Source organism: Mugil cephalus, chromosome 4 (assembly GCF_022458985.1).
Source record: "Mugil cephalus isolate CIBA_MC_2020 chromosome 4, CIBA_Mcephalus_1.1, whole genome shotgun sequence".
Lineage (NCBI taxonomy): Eukaryota > Metazoa > Chordata > Actinopteri > Mugiliformes > Mugilidae > Mugil > Mugil cephalus.
In genome coordinates this window covers 29,316,630-29,339,081 of record NC_061773.1, presented here as the reverse complement: position 1 = coordinate 29,339,081, position 22,452 = coordinate 29,316,630, and the positions used below count along the sequence as shown (strand labels likewise).

At 42.7% G+C, this 22,452-nt stretch overlaps 1 protein-coding gene across 1 annotated transcript in view; it reads left to right on the top strand.

The window, feature by feature from the left end:
* Positions 1–22,452, top strand: part of LOC125006460 (nuclear factor 7, ovary-like) — a 1,183,669-nt gene that overhangs the window by 756,014 nt on the left and 405,203 nt on the right. The gene's annotated exons all lie outside the window — the stretch shown is intronic.

Here is a 22,452-nt window from a genome sequence, read left to right as displayed (position 1 = left end):
CATAAACTTTTCCTCATCTTATGCTGTTTTCTGGAAGCCTGCAGATCATGTTCTTTTATGAGACTGAAGATGTTTCTGTCTTTGTTTCTATCAGCTGCACAGTTACAATAAACATTTCAGTTTTGTATCACTCTGTGTAGAGAAGATAACTGAGTCTTTAAATCTCTTTCATAGAAGTTTTACTAGTCACTAAGTGGAGTTTATCAAATCTGTTTCCTGTATACGTAGCCGACACCAGTGACAGTCATTTCTACTGTATCTCATCACTCCACCTCCACCTCCACCCAAACACTGGGCATACCAAAGAGGGAACACACTGCTAACATGAGGACCAATCACAGCTCTTGTGATCTCTTGTGATTCAGAGAACTTCATTTATCCCAACAGGGCAACAATTCATTCACAGCGTTTTCAGATGCATCCTCCACACAGTCAGTGAACCAAATAAAGAAACAAGGCAAGGAAACAATAAGTGCATGGAGCATAATAGTTGATCAGAAGATCAGTGCTCATCAACACCTCCCGCCCCAGAGGGATCTGGGTTCTCGGGGTTAGACATCAGAACCACTGGGCTCTCTTGTCTGTTCATTCTCAGCCTGTAGCTGCTCCTCGTGTGTTAGTGTTGAATGGTTTGTCTGAACAGCTGTTCTCTGCTGACTGGACCAAACTAAAGTAAAACCGAACGAACACTAAGCTCCGTCTGTCTCTCAGCGGGTGACCTGTTGTTCTGTTTCAGTGATGTCTGTCCACTGCACAAAGACTTTATTCTTCTACTGAGATCCTCCTCTTCAAGGACACACACAACACAGTCCAGTACGACTACAGACAATTATAGACAGAGTCCCTCTGTTAGGAAGTGAGTGTGCACTCTGAGGACAGTGAGGACTCAGACCAGGACGTGAGAAGACGCTTCCAACTTCCTCTCTAATACAAACATTAAACAAGTTTAATGATCCAGAGTTTTTTTTTTATGAATCGATTACTGAAGTGAAGTGAATGTCATAATTATTCCTCATCAGCATCAGAGGGGTGTTCATTAGCAGAGCTGATGTCAAAGTCACCCCCTCACCCCCACCACTGCCACCCCCCATCAGAGAAAACACTGGTCTGCATCAACCTGGAAGATACATGAACTCTAGGAACTGTTCTGTTCCAGCAGAGGTCAACCAATGAGACGTCTGTAGGCGGAGCTTAATGTGATGATGGACAGAAGAGGAACAGTAGTTATACACACACCTGAGAAGATGAGGAGTTGCTTCAGTTACCTTTAGATGGCTAACATTAGCTTGTCAAGGCTAACCTAGCTGCTCATGTTATTTTAAGCTGATTGAAAGGCTAATGTTTTTAGCATCAGAAGCTAATAGATGCTCACGTTAAGTGGAGTAATGTTGATCTGGAACTGATTCAGCTCCTCCACAGGTGAATGATTTAGAGCAGCAGTCATCCCCTGAGAACATGAGGAGATGATCTAGTTTAAAGCTAAATATCTCTGATTGGTTGGAGGACTTTCAGGTCATACAGAGGGATTTTATTCTCTCCATCAGAATAAATGTAGATGTTAGCAGATATAAATCACCACAAATCTATTTAAAAAAAAAAAATCTTTTCCTTCTCAAAAATCTAAAAACATTTTGTAGAAGAAGAGATGATAATGTAACCGAGTGTTAGCTGCTGGTGTCAGAGCTGGTTCAGAGTCCTCACCACTCCTCCTCCTTCCTTCCCTCTGCCTCTCATTCACTTTATGTGTCTTCATCCTCTCCGTCTCTCCTACAATCTCCATTTTAAATCCTAGTAAAACTTAATGTCTCTTCTTTTTCCCCCTAATTTAGATTCTTAATTATCAATGATGTTCATTCCCTGCAGAGTACGGAGAAGTTGGGTCATTACATCCAGGGAGAAGGAGGGTGATGGGGGGATGATGCTGAGGGAGGAAGAGGAGAGTAAGGGCTGAAAATGGAGAAAGGTAATCAGAGAGGAGAGAGGAGGAGCTCTAGTGCATGAGTGACGAGGGAAGCAGAATATGATTAATAATCATAGCGGGACTCTTCAATGTGTGATCTCTCCTCAGCGTTAGCGTAGATGTGTTAGTGTAGATGTGTTAGCGTAGATGTGTTAGCGTAGATGTGTTAGCGTAGATGTGTTAGCGTACATGTGTTAGTAGCCGTACACACTCACTGGTTCATGTTAGTGCACAAAGTGTATGTCTCTTGTTTTGTGCTTGTTAACTAGGCCCAGGAGCCCATTCATTCATTCATTTTCTGTAACCTCTTTTCCTCCGGGGGCTGGAGTCTATCCCAGCTGTCACTGGGCTAGAGTGGGGGTCTGGACCCTGGACAGGTCTCCAGTCTATCTCAGGGATAACACAGGCCAATTTGGAATCATCAATGAACCTAACGAGCATGTCTTTGGACGGTGGGAGGAAACCGGAGCAGCGTCTCTGGCCCAGGAGTAAAAATACTCCCCAGCAGATTGTAAGCTGGTTCATTTCCTCATCGGGTGCACAGTTGATCCTTTTTGTTCAGGTTTGCCTCAAAAGCCTTTCAGAATGGAAACCAGTGGAGGAGCAGAGGAGGAGAAACAACACAGAAGCAGGAGAGGAAGAAACGTTCAGTGAATGTGTTCAGGTCTAAATGGGTTTGATGTTCTTCTTCCTCAGACTGACTCAGAGGTCTCACAGTCACTGACTGAGTCTGTGTCTCCACAAGGACAAGCTCAGAGACACCAAGAACCCAAATGTTTCAGGAAAAAATAAAACACACCTGAAATGTGGCCTGAAAAGTTCACACTGACCTGCTCAGATCTTCTTAAGAGGGACAGAAACATGGAGGTAGAGAAACAAAAAGTAATCAAAGCTGGAATCCATGTGGACAGAGACCACGGGCATCTTCTAAGACTCGGGACTAGAAGAGGACATGGAGGAGGACATGGAGGAGATCCAACTCCTTTATCTCTTTATCCTCATTGCTCGCTTCCCCTAATCTTCTTCATGAAGATGTACTCCTCCTGCTCCTCCTGCTCCTCCTGCTCCTGCTCCTCCTTGTCTTGTCTTGTCTCTGGTCTCCTTCCTGTGTCAGATGGTCACGTTACATTCAAACCATTTGAATCAGACTTGGTGTTCAGTAGATTTTTCTGGGAACAAAGTGCAGCGAGTGAATTTCTCTCGTCAGAATCATCATCTTGCCTCCAGCCGTGGTCAGCTTCCTACCCAGCATGCACTGCTCTTGTTGTTTCTATGATTGGACATCAGAACAGAATGTGTTCACATCATGAGCCCCCCTTACTCGTTAAAGGTTCCTCAATTTTAGAAATTGCTCTGTGCTGCAGTTTTTTTTTTTATAGTGGCCACTTTCCATCAACCTCCCCAACAACAGTCATTTAAAAAAGAAAAGAAAGAAAGCACCAGCAATTTGAAAAAAGTGGATGATTGTCAAGAAACTCAGGCACTTGTTCTCTCTCCTTCACACACTGTTTGATCTCTGGAATGGAACCGTTTATTATTTTAGTGAAGGTTTGTGGGATTTAGTGTTTTACCACATTTACATCAGTTTAACCTCAGCTGGATCAAGCATGGACACGAATGACAAAGACTCTGAGTTTACTGTGGTTAAACTCCATTCACAGCTGATAACGTTCCTCTCTCTAATACTTTTTACACCTTGGACGGTTTTACTTCGTAACCTTGAAAACAAACTGACAAAACCAAAAGAGACACTTTTATAAAAAAATATATACAGTTTACTCTGAATTCAGCAAAAAACCCAGAAATATGCCCTGGTGTTAAGTTCCTGCAAATCCTCCGGACCATAACTTTGGTAAAAAAGCAGGACTTTGCACTTTTTTATGACCCTCATAGTTTACAGGTGGTATCAGAGTTAGAGGCTTTTGATCCACCAGGGGGTGAGGGCTGGGAGAATTATACCATCACGCGGGAGTTAAAGAATTATTAAAGAGCTGAATTAGAATTAAACTGAAATTAAACAAGATTAGAAAAGAAAAACTGTGAAGTGGAGACCAAGGGGTAACCTGAAAGAGATCTGCAGAGACACCCAGCACGTAACAATGAATGTGTATGTACTTATATTAGGTTCTGGCGTCCTACGTCTGTTTACTGTGAAGTCTGCCCATAAAGTTAAATATCATATCGTAGAGATGAACATCGGCTTCAAGCGAAAAGCTACAGTTAGACAAGTAGTCACCACGTCTCCAGGAAACCAATGGAATCTGGATTTGATTATGACAATACATCACCTGTATAGTCCCCCAACCAATCAGAAGTTAAACCCCGCCCACATGATCTGATTGGCCCATTAGATCTTTGCTGGAGCAGAATCAGTTCCCATCAGAGAGACTCCAGACGTTAGAAGTTTATCATACATGAACTTCAGACTTGTGCACTTTAGACGCAGGTCGGTAGTTTGGACTTTGGAGGACGTAGGACAGCGATTCTGGGACAGGGACAGCAGATGATGTCTACAAAATGCATTCTGGGATACCTGGCTATACTAAATCCACACAAACCACCTCCACATGTGTCTTGGAGAGAACAGAAGGGGCAGGAACACATCCAGGTATTTGAAGTGGAACCGAACATGAACCGAGACTGATGATGTTTCAGGAACAGACCAGAACACAGATGATGACTCCACAGCTGTCTACCTCAAACAGATGTGCAGGCAGGTAAGTCCGTCTGGCTTCTGTGCTAATGGAAACATGGTGAGTTTGTGTGTTTGTGCGGCTGAGGAGTCAAACCTTCTATCTCTGGAGGCAGACTGTCTGAACAATGAATGTCTCAACTCTGCACAAAACACACAGACAAACACACCAAACATACACAGCCCCCTCTGACATATGCTTCTCCTACTGTGCTACCAACACACAAACACACAACTCTCTGCTTTACAACCGTGCCTTCACGCTCACACTCAGGCCTGTCGTGCTGAAACATGGTGGCAGCCTGAGGCAGCGGCTGCAGGAATTAAAGGAGCTGTGGCCAGACACTGCTGGAGAGCTGGGATGTCTTTATTGCCTCTGGACAGTACGTTATGGATGAGGTCTCCTCTTGGAGCCAGGTGGAGTGTTAAAGGACGCAGGTTCACTGAACTGACACTTTCCAGCCATCAATTTTCAGATATTTCAGCTTAGTCACATAAACTGTTCTCAGAAGCAAAGCTGCTCATGAGCCATAAATAACCTACTTTACTGGGGTTGAATCTCAATATGGCAACGCAGTAAGTGTTATATGATGACAGGGAACTAATTCAGGCCCTGGTCCAAAGATATTAAGTCCAAACGTTTGAAATGTTCCCGCTGGTTTTATGAGTGATGCACGTAGCTGAATCAGCTTTGGTTGAAGCTGTAAATGAAACCACAAACAAACATAATCAGTTAATGAAATAAAGAAAACTACACTGTAGTATATATGTCCTCTTGCTGCTTGTTGCCTGGTAACAACATCTGATCTCCTCTGTCCATCTCTGAGTTCCTGTCTTCACACCTGGTGTTAATTAATTAAAATGTGCCTCCACATGCGTCCCCAGCCACCACTGGAGATCTGATCTCAGACTGTGTGTAAATAAACAGCAGCGCCACCATGTGGTCAGTAGAATATTGTATCAGCTGCTGGATCTCTACCTACCAACCAGGAACCAGGAGAACCAGGAACACATGGTTGTTCCAAAAATCCAGATCATCTCTCCAAGTGAACAAACTGGAAAGTCTCTCACATGTTGAGTTCTTCTTTATTTCCCTGTTCAGATTAGTTTCTTGTTTAGTTTGGTTCTCAGCTCCAGGTTCAGGGTCTTTTAAAAGGCTCATTACTAATGAACAAACGTCACCTACTCTACTAGTGATTGAACAAATGACTTCATCTCCTCTTCTGTTCAGTAGCTGGTCTTTAATGGGACCAGGGTTCACACTAACCAAAGGAATCAGGTCACTTTGGTCCCAGACCACCTCCACTTTTGGACTGACACCAGATCAGTGTTGACACCTGGACTCGTTGCTATGCAGATGACACCTTCCTCTTTACATTCTTTACTATTAATCATCTCACTTCAGAAAAACAGTTTTGTGTCCTTGTGATGCCGACAGTCAGTTTATGAACAAGCTAAAATCTGTCTAGCTCAGCACTGGATCACGTACATTGACTTTATAAAGTCAACAGATCCTGGTCACTAAAAATAACAACCAAACAAAAATATCATCCCTAAATATGAACTACGGTTATTAAAACACATTCAGAGCTCTCCAGGCTTTGCTGTTAAACTGTATCTGAACCCTCAAACAAAACTAATAACTTTGAGCCACCAGATAAAACAGACTAATCTAATATCCATCAAATGTCCTGTTCACAATAGTTTATCTCATGTCATCTTCTACTACCGTTTAGTCCTCACTAGGGTTGCAGGAGTTGCTGGAGCCTATGCCACAGTTTATATGTACATTTGTTTATTTTTTATTTTGCTGTAACTAAACTACACATTAGAAATCCAGTTCTTTCATCCCAGTAGCTGCAGAGGTAATGCTGTACCTGGAAGCTCTGGTACATATAGTGTGTGTGCAGTGTCTTAATGTGTCTTATAATGTTTATGTAATCCATAAATAACTAAATGAATTTAAAAAAGGATGGAGAGGGGGTGGGGGAGGAGGAAATAAGCCTCAGCAAAAGCCATCCCCAGATAAATAAAGGTTATTAAGAGCGTTGCCTGATACCTCACGAGGAAAAGGAAATTACAACAATAAAACAAACTGCAGCTTCTTGAGCATTCATCTCACAGCCAGCGTCTCTCCGCCGCCTGCCCTCTCAGCTTAATCTTCTCCGCTCTAATATGCGTGGGGTCATAAAATCTGATTTGCTTCCACTCCTCTACTGAGAGCCACTAATTCCCAATTTTGCTCTTCCTGTCCTTGCAGCCATTCCTTTTCCATTAATTGAGATTCTCTTGCTCTCACGCACACAACATATTTATTTCTTTGAGTCATGTGAGTTTCTGATGAACACAGATGACCTAAAAACTCAGATGAGACGCCTCTACATGTCCAGTTTTCAGCTTTGTTTTTTAAATATCCAAGAAGTGTAAGAAGTTAGAATAAAATAAGAGATTCAGTCTGAGCGGTTGAGATTTGGATGTTCCAGCTGTGTGGCTTTAGTTAACTATTATTACTATTTAATGTTAAGATAAGGGTCAGCAGTGTCAGGAGAAAACCTTTCTTCTTTAACTCATTTTCATTTAAATGAGATGATTTCGTTGATGCAGGAGAAGAAAAAAATGAGAAAATGAAAATCACAGAAAACTAATTTTGGCAACTTTTGTGTTTTTAGTGCTGACTGATCAAATGTGAGTTCTTTAATTCAGTCACTGATGTGATATGCTCCCACTAACCTTGCAAAACCACTTGAATGGAATTATTTCTGGCACAAGTGTGTTTCAGACCTGATCACTAGAGTCCAGATTCAGAAACCGGTGTCCACACCTGATATTAAACTGTGTCTCCAGCCAGCTCTATACATCCAGTCTCATTTTTGCTCATGTTAATAAACTCCAACATCATTTGAGGTGAATATTCAACAGCTACTGTCTCTAATGGTTCTCTACTGCTGTCTCAGAACCAAGAACAGGGCTTTTTTTCTGCCTTAGATTATAACTCCAACCCTGGAAGCTTCCATGTGCACTGCAATATGTTGTACGTTTAATTTTTCTATTTAACCAGTTTAAATTTGTTCAACTTTAAATCATGATGAGGTGAGGCCTCCAAACATAAAGCCCTTGTTCTGTGGCATCAGATGTGACTGGCAGAACATTTCCTGCTCTGGTTGTAGTTGGACCTGTGCAGAGAAGCAGCCCAGCACTGTCATGTCGACCTGACTCAAAATGTTTGCTTCTCTTTGTCTTTCTCGTTCTATTTTCATCTCTCCATTCAACCCTTGTTGCATCACATGAAATAATGAGTCAGCAAACGACAGTCTCTGTTTCTTCCTCTGCTCCCAGGATGCACAAACATCGAGCTGGCTCTCAGAGTCATGATGACGATAACAAAGCTTCATTTGAACGGGTAGAGTGGTTGTTGTGGACTGATGGTTCTGATGATTTCTTTTCCACTTGAGAATGAACCTGAAGATTGGTATCTGAGAGTTTCTAAGAGGCTGATGTGATGTGCTAATCCACACCATCGACAGGGACACAAAAAGAAAACCCAACAGAGGGCGGAATGAAAGGCATCATGGGCACGTTCATCTTAGAAACATGTCAAATTAATCTGAATGACAGTGAACAGAACAGTTTATTTTATTTTCATTATTGATCCATAAAACCCCAAATCCTTCTTTTAAAGACCAACATTTCTTTGCTTCCTCTTTGAAATCTCACTTCAGTCTCACAAAAGAAAACAAGATCAGTGGACAGATCAGTGATGGAGATCAAGATCAGGACAGAAGCTCCAACTCTGAGACCAGGATTCAAAAAGGACAGAGAAGAGCTGGATGAAAGATGAAGAAGTAGAGGGAGAAGATGGAGGAGACGCCACAAACCTGTGGAACCAGAGAGGCCGGTCTATTTATTGTGAAGGAAAACTGAAGTAAGGTGTTGAGTTTCTAAGAGATGAGCTAATCCAGCCATCGACAGGGAAACACGATGATTTATTTAGCATCATTTAAACGTAGCATCACGGGTGTCATGGGAGCGCTGCCGTACTCCAGCCACTCATCAATACACATGAAGCACTGAGGCAGCAGCTGGACGTTCATCCCTATGAAGACAGGGTTCACGTTAAATGATGCTTTGACCTGTTGACTCTGTGGTAGCTAAAAGCCCAGGTGTTCATAAATCAGCTGACGGATGATGGCGTTCTCTAACCTTGACCTAACGGAGCTTTAAGCTGTCCTTGACTCGTCACGTGGGTCTACACTCAAACGGTACAAGTTCCAAAACATGGCAGAGGTATTTACGAAACTTTATCTGTGTCCTTACGGCCATAACATTCAGGTGGACGGGAACAAGCAGAGCTCCTTTTGTTCTGTGATATTTACGTTAAAGGTTGAGTAGGAATCATCTGAATGCAGTGACTCTCACAGGGACGTCCTGTACTGACCACCAAACCTGCACAGTCAACACAAAGAAGAACAAAATGAAGTGTGCGGATAAAAATTTGAAACGTTAATACATTTTCACTCTCTCATTCTCTGTGCACATTAATCAGAGCAGATATGCAAATGGACCCAGAGTTGGTCCCGAGTGGAGAGGAGAGTGGTTTATCAGCAACATTTGAAAGTAACTCTGTAAAATAAAAGTGTGTAAAACAACTAAATGAAAGAGAGAATGATGCACTGTTTGACTTAATACGGAGGACATGCAAAGACATGGACTGTGTTTTAAAAGATGATAGATTCACTCCATTTCAGATGGAAAGCTGAAATTACGATCTCACACTTTGAACGTTGCATTTAAACTAGGAATAAGTGAAGTGAATCAAGTACTTCTTGGATTTGATATTTTTTCACCCATTTTTATGACCTAGAATGTCGCGACAACAGATGTTGGTTCCAGGAGGTTTTGGTGCATGTGCATCTCCACTGAGACGTTTTTGATAGTCTAGACTGCGTTTAACAGAATTTCCTGGTGTCATCATTAGGTTAGTAATTTGCTTAACGGCCAAACCTGAAAAAATAAAGACATTTCCATCAGGTTCAGCTCTACTTGGTGTTTATTGCTAATTAGCTATTAGCACTGCTGGAGTCTTGCTTTGCTTCTGCTGCTGATCCACAGACAAAGTCCTCATCTCGTTCCACGTTGCATATAAAACCCTGGTTACCATTAGGTTGATCTCCACTAAGAAGAAAATCTTCTCTTATTTGATCGTGCAGTCGAGGCAGCCTGTGGTGAATTAGCAGAGACAGAGAGGGAGCCTGATAGCCAGCGTAGCGGAGGCCAATTTGGCTGAAGAGACAAAGAAAAGACGCCATTTAGAAAAGGTGTAGAACCACTGCAGCAACGAGCACTTAGCACCTCAGAAGCACCAAATAAACTGAAAAGTGTTTTCCCACAGATGGCAACTTTCTCTTACTCGTGCTGTTTATTTTTAAGCTTTCTCTCATTCTGCTCCCCTAACGCTGTTAAATCAAAGTCACTGTGTCTCCTCTGCTACCTTCCACTGTTCTGGGCTGGAAGAACTCGGCCAGGCAGCTTCTTAATTACTTCATTAATTTTAATCTGATCCAATTAATTAAATTTTTTCCCAGCTCTCCCTGCTCTTCATCCCAGTCAGTTGGAAGTTCCCTTGGACACCGAGCGCCACTGTGGGAGACCTTGCATGTCCTCTGGTGCATAAAAAAAAAAAAAAAAAAAATAGAAGAAGAAGAAGTGGAGAAAAATCTCAGCTGCCCCTCCCCTCCTAAATCAATTATTTCTCTCCCCCTGACCAAACAAAGACCCCCGTCTCCCTTGTTATTCTGTAATTATTCAGCCTGGTGCTCTGTCCAATTTTGTGCCTTGACAGCACTTAAGTAGCTCCAATCACAGCTTGTGAGTTTAACCCCTGTGAACCCCCCCACCAGCCTCCACCGGCAGCCAGGCGAGCCGGTGCTGCTCCGTGCCTCTGCCTTTTGTTAGAGTGTGCTGGGGTGACGAGGAGGGGGGCAGAAAGTCCTCTTTGGTGGGCAAAATATTTTTGGGACAATCAGCAGGAGATGACTGAAAATGTGTTGCTGGAAGGAGCTGGAAGGAGCTGTGCCCTTAGTTCCTGGCTGTCATTTCCCAATCAGCCTCAGATTTATTGGTGATACGGGCTAATTATCAGCCCTGACGCCTGGTTCTGCTTCCATCAGCCAATGCTCAGGGTTGAACACTTTGAGAATACAGATACTGGCCTGATGTGCTCTGGTTATTATAGGAGCTCCGATGGTGTTAGATGTTACTGGAATGAGGGAAAAAACTTCTGACGTAAAAAGTTCAGCTGAAAGAAGGGTTCAATGCAACCTACGTCTCAATCAAGATAAATAGGTGATGTACTTTTCTTTACCTTATTTGATTTAGATTTTACAGACTAAATGTGCACTGAGTGTGTTGCGGCCTTGTTCCTTTTCACTGCTGCTGTACCTGTACATTATGCAAATAGCTAACCCCCAGGAAAATCCCACAATCAGCTAAGAACAGATTTATTGCAACAGAGCCAAGACTGTTTCATCTGAGGACAGCACATGACCATGAAGCTACCATCTACCCAACATCCTCACCCTTTCATTCCACTTTTACACGTCCTATATGACGTTAGCCGATTGTTAACATGCTACCTGTTAGCCTTGTGTTGACATATCTGCTTCAATGATGTCCAGAAACCACCTGATAAACCCAACCCACACTCTGAGTTGTTCTCTGCAGGTATACATGTATGTGGAGGTGTGTGATTGGATGGCCCGATGCCACGTGACCAGTCCCACCATGCAGGTACCTCATTGGTTCATATGTTTCATTTAAAGTAACAGCACTTTGATGCCTATGATGATGAAATGGTGGAAACACATCGCTCTAATGAAGTTGTTCGCCCTGTCTTGACCTTTATAGATGCCCAACGGTCATGAGCATCCATCAGAGTCATGATGGAGGCCCAGCAGGAGTCAGGACCTGGATAACACTTTGTCTCCACCCCTGGCTGCTGCTGCTCATGATCTGGTTGTAAATGGTGTCACTTAAAGGCATCAAGTATCTCTCAGATTCTTTGGATGAAGTGGTGATGATTCATTGTCCCTGGCTGTTTACAGTTTTCTTCACTATTTGGATTCACATGTTAGAAATCAACAAGCTACCACCTGCAGATCTAAGAGCCACAGGAGAACTGTAGGAACTAGGAATCATGTTGGGAACGTGGAGCTCTCCTGCAGCCCCCGCTGACTCGACACGTTCCTCAGGATGTCTCAGACAATGAAGTGAGACTGTTAAAGTTCAAGGAGGATGTTCTAAGGAGTAAATAGGTTGAAAATAGAAACACTTAATGTTGCCAGGAGGATCCCTGTAATGCATTCTTACAAAAGCTTTCTGCTTCTAAGACTGCCATTATCCTCTTACACTGATTCATAAAAGTGTCACACAGGTTCCTGATCATTTCACAGGTGAAATAAGGAATCCAGGAATAAAAGCTGCTGTTCTCTCATTGTATACTGACGTTCACCAAAATGTGTCCTGATCTAAATGCTACATAAACACTGGGAGCCAGTGAATGACTAATACCATGTCTCAATAAAAAAATAAAATATGTTAAAGACTTCAGGTTTTAGAGCTGGATACTTTCAGATGTTTCTCAAAATAAGTAAAAACTAAAAAGTTTTGAGTTAATCTTTTATTTATGTCAAACTGAATCTGAATGGGTTTCTGTTCCCCAGGGTGGGTTTACACAATCTATTTTCCTTTTTAAATCTATGATCCTAAGCCTCAAGATCCGATATTGATTCACGATGCCAACGTTGCTTTGCCTCCTCTGGTTACAAATCTCACTTTGTTCTCCCAAAAAACTGAGTCTGGAAAGACAATGAGATCCAGATCAGGACAGAAGCTCCAACTCTGAGAACAGGATTTAGTCTGAGGACGGAAAAGAGCTGGACAAAATTTAGTGGACCATTTAGTGGAAAGTAAATCTGGATCATCTCTGACTCAACTGATACGGAAAGCATCGAGGTTTATCTTCTAAACGATGCTGCAACAATCCCTGTGTGCAGCGCTGCAGTCTGAACACACGTTACACTGGAGCTAATGACAGAAAGAAACACACAAACAAACACACACTCCTCCCGCTGATCACTCAGTAATTGGAATCCGTGTACCAATCACGTAACTGCCTGCTGCTTCAGTGGAGCTACACACTCTCCACCACCGCCTCCATCAGCCCTGCATGTGTCACCGCTTACTCCACATCCCTCACTACACATGTACTCAATGCTTCCCTGATGGTGTAGATACACATGAACACAGAGTTACAGAAAATACATCTACAATAGAATAAATAACGTGTATTCATGTCATCTTAACGCAGTGACTCTAGCACAGCTCAGACAGCGTTAACCAGCGGTACAGTCTATCTGCTGGAGCCATAGTCATTGTAAAGACACACAGTGGACACCAGAGATTGATGTCTCATGTTGACAGACACAACCTCAATAAAACCAGTTGCTGCTTCTTTTCACGTAGCACACATTAGATTATATGACCGAGCAATGTCATTTCCACTTCTAAAAGAAGTGTGCACATTAAACTTCACTCTGAAACTTCCACACATTTACTGTTGTATTCTCTCTCTATGTCAACAGACCAGCAGTTCAAGACTCAGCTTGAAGCCTCCCTACATTACCCACAATGCAACTCAGCCCCCATGTGGCTCAGGGCCTTTATCTTTTGCAGAACTGAAGAGAAGGCATCATTAGGTCAGGTCCTGCTACACGTCTAAGTAACATCCACAGGAATGAACATCAGGTCCAACAGCTTCCCAGCACAACACTGAATTGTTATTGGCTTCTCCTGTCAGTTGTCATAATGTTGTGGCTGATAGATCCACCTAATCCGTAGATGTAAAGACAGTTACTTCACGGTTCATAATTACAACACTGACACAACGTCCTGAAGCTGTTTACAGTCGGTCCACCTTAAGACTCCCACCTCTTAATGATAGCAGGTACTTAGCATGAATTAGTAGCATCAGGAAGCTTCAACTCGTTATTCCACCACATAAGTTTTATGACGTGAGTAAACTACTCCTTCCATAGCACAACACAGCTAAACATAGACATACGTGAGAAGGTAAAATGTCCTTTAATAAGCATTTATTTTCAAATGAAGTTTAATTTAAAGAGAAACTGCATGGTTAAACGAGAAGCAATTCAGCCATTAGGGTTAGAGTTAGAGCTTCTAATCAGATTGTAGTAACTGAACTCAGATGCCCTCACATTAAAAAGGTGCTGCAGATAACAATGCAAATGTAAGTATGTTGGTACGGAGCAGGAGGAGGGGATTGAGTCCAGCGTTTATGATAAATATAAGTAGAGCAGCTCAGAGCGAATGGATTCACATTAGCACCGACCTCACAGAGAGAGAGAGGAACATCCAGAGACTAAAATAAAGTTTAGGGGATTGCCCTTGCTCTTATCAGTGAAGTCCATGAGGGCACAAAGCAAACACAGAAAACCTGGAAAACATCCATAAAGTAGACAAACTGTCCTCGGGTGTCCTCCCACGCCTACTGGGAGCTAGAGAAAAAGGACTGATGATACAAACTGGGCTTTACTGCTTACAATAGTCCATCCATCCATCCATCCATCCATCCATCCATCCATCCATCCATCCATCCATCCATCCATCCATCCATCCATCCATATGCAGTAATACTAAAACTAAAAACTTCTTTTGGTGGCTGTGTTCCTTGTTTTTGGTTTGACTCTTATTGTTCTTGCAGGTGTCTATACTTTATACCTGGTGTACATTCCTCCCCCCTCATGAGTCCTGTTTGACATCATCTGTTTGTTTCTCCATTTCTTGTCTGTTCTTGGCTCAACAATTTTCCGGAAGAATCTTCAGCTCAGACAAACCCACTTCACCAATGACCCACCTGGACCCCTTTAAACCCTGGTCACTGGGTTTGGTTCCTGCACCCTGAAGAAGACCTCTGGGTCCAGATGTTGGTCATGCCTGTAACTTTTCATTAAAATCATGGATAGTTTCACAAGGTGAAAAAAACAGGAGACAAGCAGATGCAGCTAATAACGTGCTATAAACTGGTAGCTGGTACAGTACAAGCTTAGACAGTAGGAGAGTAGAGGACAGGTGGCAGTGTCTTTATTCCCCCACTCATCAGAGATGTTTGTTCCTCTGAGGATGGAAGCTTCCAGGTCTTTAATTTAAAAAACATCTAGATCTACGTTCCAGTGTTTGCATCATATCACACAGTAAACAGCACTGTTCATGGTTCTGAAGCAGCAGGAGATCGAGGCCCACTGTGTGGGGATATAGACTGTTATATCTCATCTCAACTGATGACTCCTATGAACTTTTAGTTGACTTCAGTATCCAGGGAGAGGATGTCACTTCCATTTACCACTGTATTACCTGCATTCATTGCGTGCTACTGTGTGATTGTATTGTATATATTGTGTTTTATTGTGTATTGCTGCTATAGATCTTCATGCTGCTGTAATTTATTTATTTTGTTTTGCCTCACAACCAGAGCGTTGCTGAACTGTATTTCATTGCTTTTCACCGGTCAGTGACAATAATTCTTCTTCTTCTTGATGCCAGAACCCCTCCAGACGTATGTTTATACCAGGTGTCCTTAAAAGGAGAAACAACAACTCTCTTAATCTCAAACTTCCCAAGTCCAGGACGAAACACTGACATAAACAAGTGAACTGGGACGACTTTGTCTGTGAGCTGTGAAGTTAGGGGACGTGCATAAATATTATATTTTTAGAATCCACTCACAGTGTTTCTGGCACCACAGAAGATTCTGGTGCCGAAACACAACCTGTTTTTTTTCAGTACGAGGAGAGAAATTCCGGCTTCCAGCTTCCTAATGACTGTATTGCTGCTACAGACGAGATGAGAGAGGTGAACTGAACTGAACATACTGCCAGGAGGTTCGCTCACTAAGAGGCAAAAATCTGACACCACTTCCACTCACTGGTAGCACACAAAGAAGCACAAAACACAACACAAAAGCATCATGAGCAACAAGGCAACATGTCCTGACACATGTGCAGTATTAAAAATTGAAATAGTCTTGTTCTGAGGTCTTAGGGTTAGGGTTGGGGTTAGGGGTTAGGGGTCTGACACATGGACTGTTAACACTGCTACTAATCCAGCTGAATTCATTCAGATCCATGTACTGTTTGAAGTGTAAACACTGATCTGGTCTCAGTCCACAGGTGAAGGTGGTCTGGAGCACATGTGACCTTATTCCTTTAAACACTGTCTCTAAAATAACTAACGTGAAGACTAATGAATAAATAATTCTTGCGTCTGAAATTGCCCAGACAGCCACTGTTAAAGTCCTCTAGTGCATCCCAAATGACGTCTGAGTTTATTTGCATGCACAGTGTGAAAGAGAGATTGGATCTGAAGCCATTAAGACATGTTAATACCAGGATAAAAGATGCTCAGGTTAGATGTTAACACGAGGTCTGAACAGGACATTTAAAAATACATAAATCCTGATGCTTTCCAGTTGCATTCTACTAAACCGACCAACAGACACCATGAACCATGAGTCCTGTGTCGGCTGCAGTTATTTTCACTATTTCCCATCAACATCCCATCTACACTCACACCAGCAGCTCAGGATGAACTGGCAGAGCTGACAAGGAACAGGGTTTTAATAAGAGCCTGGGGAGACTGTTGCAGGGCATCAGGACATTCTGCACATTCACACCGGTTCATTTCTTAAACGGCTACAGCGAGCTGCAGCAGCATCTCTCCTAACCGTGGCTTCCCAGGTCTGCTAAGGGATTTAAACTGGCAGCCGCACGGTAACGAGCAAAACTTTCTCACAATTAACCTCAAACACACGATGATGTGCACAGCAGGCAGCAGCTGCAGACACCTGTTTCACCGTTTCCTCTCCACGAAGCAGTGACTAATCTCAGAGAAGGAAACCATGCCCTGCATGCTCACTGGTCAGAAAGCTTCCAGTGCTTCACGTCCCATTTCCCGTTTTATTCCCTCTTTATGTGGAGCCAGCAGTGGGTCAGCTCCTCTCCTCTCCACTAACAAGTTAACATAGTGTGGGACTTCTACATTCCCTCCCAAACCACACGGTGACACTTTTAATGAGATTCATGTAGTTACTGAGGGAAATTATTAAATAAACGCAGAGTGTGTGGGAGAGGGATTATGCATTTCAAATCGTCCTCGCTGCAACGTAATAAGTGTATCCGACACCTTGAGGAGGAAACTGATTGCTTCTGTTCATGTGGGTAATATTTTCCATGTCGACCACAGCGTGGGGAAATGATTACAAAAAAATACATCTTTTTCCGCACCCAGGTCCTTCCTCCTCGTTGCTGAGAAGGAGTGTGTCTGCTGGTGTATACGCAGAAAGAGATGGAAGAAAGATGCTGTACTCGCCCTTTGTCTGGATTATTGAGGCTTTTTAAGGATTCACTCAAACTGCACAATGTGCATTCTGAACGGTTCCCCTGAGGCGTTCCTCCTTCACCAGGTTTGAGATCAGTCTCAGTTAAAACTTCACTTTACGTTCATTCATTCAGTTTCTCTGGAGTAAGTGAATTTTTATCGTCAGTAGTAAAACAAATAGGACAAGACAGAGATTTATGTGACTTCATCATTCTCATTATTCGGAGCCCAATGCCTCTGGTGATGTACGTGAACAGATCACAGCATCATTTTCTTTTCATTATGAATAAACCACCCGAGCGGTCCAACAAAAAAGATCATTCCAAAAGAAAGATGCTAAAATCCCTCCAAGCTGCTGTAGACCAGAATCAGAACCAGTGAACTATAAAAGAAAGTGTCAGGACATGAGTCCATGAGCTGAATGTGAAGAGAAACTGGGTCATGGAGGAAGACAAGGAGCCCAAGAACACCAGTGGTTCTCCAGAAGAACCAGATGAATGTTTAGGAACAAGTCAAAGTCCTGACCTTCATCCAGTAGAAATGTTGGAGCATCAGCTGATGAGAGGAAACCACCAACATCTCACAACTCAGCTGGTTCTGATCTGAATGGGATCAGATTAGACCCTGATCAGCTGTTACCAGGAACATTTAGTCTGAAGGACTCACAGACTCACACACTGATGTGAACTAATGATTCTTTCAGGACTCATAAAGAGGAGGTGGACTGAGATATAATCTGTTCTTCCTCCACCTCTGAACAGATGACGTTCAGATGTGTCTCTGGATCATTTGTGTGACTTCTGGTCTGAGCTGCTCTTCATTAGTCTTTTCCTCATCAGAACCAGTTTTATGTGAGCTTTTGATGGTTGAGACTCTGTAAATAGAAAGATTAGAGGGAGACGTTGTGTTTTATATGGGTCATCTACCACTTTGGAGAGCAATGATGAAGTGTAATAATGTACAATACTGTTACAGTTAATTTTGTATTTAGTTCTGCTTTATTGCATCTTTGGTATTAAAGTCATCAATCATAAAGAGCAGAGCTCCTTTCGAAGGTTAACTTCATGTGTGTGTGTACTTGGGGGATGTTGGGGGGGGGGGGGGGTCCTGTCATTTCTTGTTAACACCCTCCCAGCATGCACTGCAGGAACTGGATGAGGCTCAGTTGACTGTGTGTGCTGTGGTTCATCAGCAGCTCGTTCAGGATCGGCTCTGATCAGGTTTATTAACAGTTATTAACAGTGAGGCTGCAGAAATAAATAAATAATAAAGAACTTATTGAATTCATGGCTAAAGTTAACAGAGTGCACTTTCTTAAGAACTATTTGTACGTAGAGTATCATTAGTGAAGACAGCCATGACATTCTATTATGCTAATCTGCTGTTTCAACTTAATATTCCCAGCGTCTGCGACTGAACCAAGATTCAGAGCAGCGACAATAAGACTCCTGCTGACAGCACAGGGTCTCTTCCTCCTCTTTCTCCTCTTCCTCCTCTTCCTCTTCTTTTTCCTCCTCTTCTTTCTCCTCTTCCTCCTCCTCTTCGTGCTGCTGTCAGTCAGAGAGTGTTGGTCAGGAGGAGCAGGAATCATTTCAGGCTCCAGGAAGGAGCGCCACAAAGAAAAGTAGGTGGAGTCGTGCATGTGTCTTTTCAGGATGGTTAATAAGAGAGAGGCGCTGGTTAATTGCTTGGCTGATATGGGTGGAGGAGGAGGAGGAGGAGGAGGAGGAGGACACTTGATTCATGACAGGGAGCTGCAAGTTTGAAGGGTGTCGACAGATAAGACTGCAAGGGTAATTAACAGAATGAGAGAGGGATGACGAGAGAACGGGGAGAGGAAGAGAAGTGCCAGGATGAATAAATGTCATAAAACTGTAGATCCTGTAACGTCTTCAGAAAGAAAGGAAAGAACGGATAAAAAGGAAAGAAATGAAGGCTGGGGTGGATGGAGGGAGATAAAGAGAGGACGTGAATGAGAGCAGGAGCAGTGATTAAAAGAAGAACTCCCTTTATCACACAGTGAAAAAGAGCTGGAGTCCAGGATTCAGACCGGACCGGACCAGACCAGACCAGACCGGACCGGACCAGACCAGACTGGATCAGACCAGACTAGACCGGACCAGACCACCAGACCGGACTAGACCAGACTAGACCGGACCGGATAAAGTTTAGTAAGCAAAATCCATGGGATCATATTAATTATACTTATTAAAATACAAACACAATCAGCAATGTAGAAAACACAAGAATGAAACAAGGCAGTGAAATAAAAGAATAACAAGAGGAAAACCAGAGAGACGTCCAGAAGGTTCAGGTTCATTAACGTTAGACGACGATATTACAGCAAGTTTTATTTCTTTACTTTTTGTTTTTGAAATTAAAAACTTAAGCAAAAAAATAATAAATAAAAAAAAGTGCAGGCCTGATATGTCATCGTTCCTCTGGTGGTTTATGGGACAGCAGCATCTTCATGAACCAATCAGAGCTCTGGACTCCAGGTGAGTTTGATGTAATACGTCATTTTCTTCTGATTGATAAAAGTCATTATAGGATTCAACCAACACAACAACTTGTTATTTTCTAACTGTGTTCCAGCTTTGATTCCTCCAGAACTAAACCACGTAGAGAGATTCTGACTGTAGTGACAGAAACTTCAGAGTCTTGTCTTTAAGAAGAGACAGAGACCATGAATGAGCTCCAAATAAAGATGCCGATGATTTCAAATTGTTTAAAAGATTTACTTCCACTCATTGATCTGAGCTGTGATGTGGTAATAAATGAAGGTGACTTAGATTTTGTGTGCAGATGATCTGTGTCCACGTAAGACGTCTGTTCACAGTGGAACCAACAATAAAACAGTTTGACAGCACAGGTCTGGGCTGTCCACAACCAAAAACAGAGGACGTATAAATAAATAAAGACTTCACGGATTAAAGCGCAGAACGTTTCACTCCAACTCTGTCAGATGTCACCAGTTTATCTGGTTTTCATTGTGTAACGTGATTATGTGATTATGGTTTCAGCTCATATCTGGGTTGAAGCTCATGATTGATGACCTGATGGAAACACTAAATACTGATAAACTATCATCTATAAAAGGCTTCAGATAAATACAGTTGTACATTTGGTTCATATCAGTGTCTCAAATTTGACGAATGGTTTAAAAACTTGTGTATGTTCATCATTTGTTGTTGTGTGATGGAAACTAAAATGATTTAATAATTAAATCCTTTCATTCCAGCCACAATCAGAGAGAGTTTCTACACATGTCAGAATATCTGTACATGTACTTTATTCATATAGAACTTTACAACAACACACTGAACCAGAGAGCTTTACAAGGAGCCACACAACAATTAAGAACACACCAGGAAATAAGTACATGAGTACAAGTACCATAAAAAAGATAAAATAGACAAAATAAATAGGATAAAAGATGAACACTACTGGGTACTAAAAGCCTTAGACAGGCCCAGGTCAATAATAAGACACAGGTCAGTGAGGAGTTTATTCCTTGTTTCTGAAAACATGTTTTGCATTTTCTGAAATTTTTCCAGAATGACCTGAACTCCACATCCAGTCTGAACCGTCTCTGCTTGTTGTTAAAGTGAAGCTGGAGCCTGAAGGCCACACTGATCCCACCTGGAGCTCATGGATGAATGTTTCTAACTTTTATCAGGGAGTCTGAGCAACTCGTCCTCCCTGACCGAGATAAGACGTGAAAACAAAGACGAGGCCTTGAGCCGAGTCCTCGTCCGGGACAAACTTGTTGTTGTCTGGTGATGCCGGGCCGGGGGCCGGGCCGGGGGGGGGGGGGGGGGGGGGGGGGGGGGGTTAACGTGGGGGGTTGAATATAAAAGGAGGAGGCTTCACATTCCTCAGCCAAGGTCAAGGATCAGTGGATCTGCTGGAGTCTTTGGTCTCATCCGAAGCTTTAGCCACTCTGACCTCTGACCTTTCATTTCACACAGCCCGGACGCTTCTATTACTGTCGCCTTTCTCTCTTTATCACTTTAAACTCTTTGTTTTCTTTCCTCCATGGGAAGAGAAGCCTTTAACCTGAAACCCTTCATCATCACAACCTCTTTCCTCTAAATCTCTCCCCTTATTTTCCAGTGACACTTCAAACTAATCTTTCTTTTCTCTCTTTGCTTTGTGGCATCTAACCTTTTTTAATCAGCCACCTTTGTGTTCCTTTCCCACCATGGACTCTGCACCCCCTCCACCACCCCCACCCCGCTGGGAATGTTTGGAATCCAGCGTTCGACTCTTTCCAGCCGACTCGTCCAGCTTTGGGTTTTTCAGCCTCGTAGACAAAGCAGCAGAGAGAAGCAGCTGGCCACAGGTGCAGCAGACCAGGAGGTTTATGGCATCGCTACAAAGACATGGAAGAAAAACCAAACAGGGACAATGAAAAGAGACGAGAAAGAGGGAGCTGGATGCTTTACTGGATTTAATCTGTGTTGTATTTGTATATTTTCTATTTTTATGTGCAGCCTTGTTTGTCAGAGTGATTTCATCCTCACCAACTCAGGTGTTGATGATTAGGTTGATTAAAACGTCACCATGAGGCACCGAAAGGCAGAGGGGTGTAACCCCTCCACCCTCAAAAGGGATCCACTAAAATATAAAGTGTAATGGAAATATGTCTTTTCAATTGAAATGTATAAACAAGGTGTGACAGAGGCTCCGTTGGTTGATTCAAAGCTTCAAACATTAAAGAAGAGGATCTGACGTGGGAAATGGATTCTACTCAAACTAATTCTGATGAGAACAAAAGGAGAAACCAAAGTTAAACAGGAAACAGGTGGGAGTAGCTCCCCTAAAACTCGTGTCACTAGACACAATTCTTCTAAGTGTATGCAGTGACACGAATCAAAACACAACTCTAATCTAGCAAAAAAAGATAATCCTAATCTTTCTAAGAAAACAGATTCTAAACAGACAACAACCAACAACATTTTCTTACTGAGACTGAGCCAAACTGCTCATCTGCCTCTGTCTCTACAGCTGCTTCCAACGTTAGCACTCACTAGTGTAATTTCCCACACTGTTATGTGCCCTGAATGCATCCATGCCGTGTAGCTTTGTTGTTGAGCTCTGCTGACTTTGGGCTTTGAACACCTCATTGCGTCAGAGAGTCACTGGGATGGCTGCTGTCAGGAGCGTGTGCTCCATGACACCGGAAGTTATGCTTCATTGATACGTTTATGTTGAGTTACATCCAGCTGATGCGTAAACTCCCAGAATGTTTAGCCAGAAAACAAATATTACCGTTTTCATTGCGTTACCCGTTATGTTGAGAACTTAAAGTTCATTTACAAAAATTTTAAATGTCATTTTATCCGTG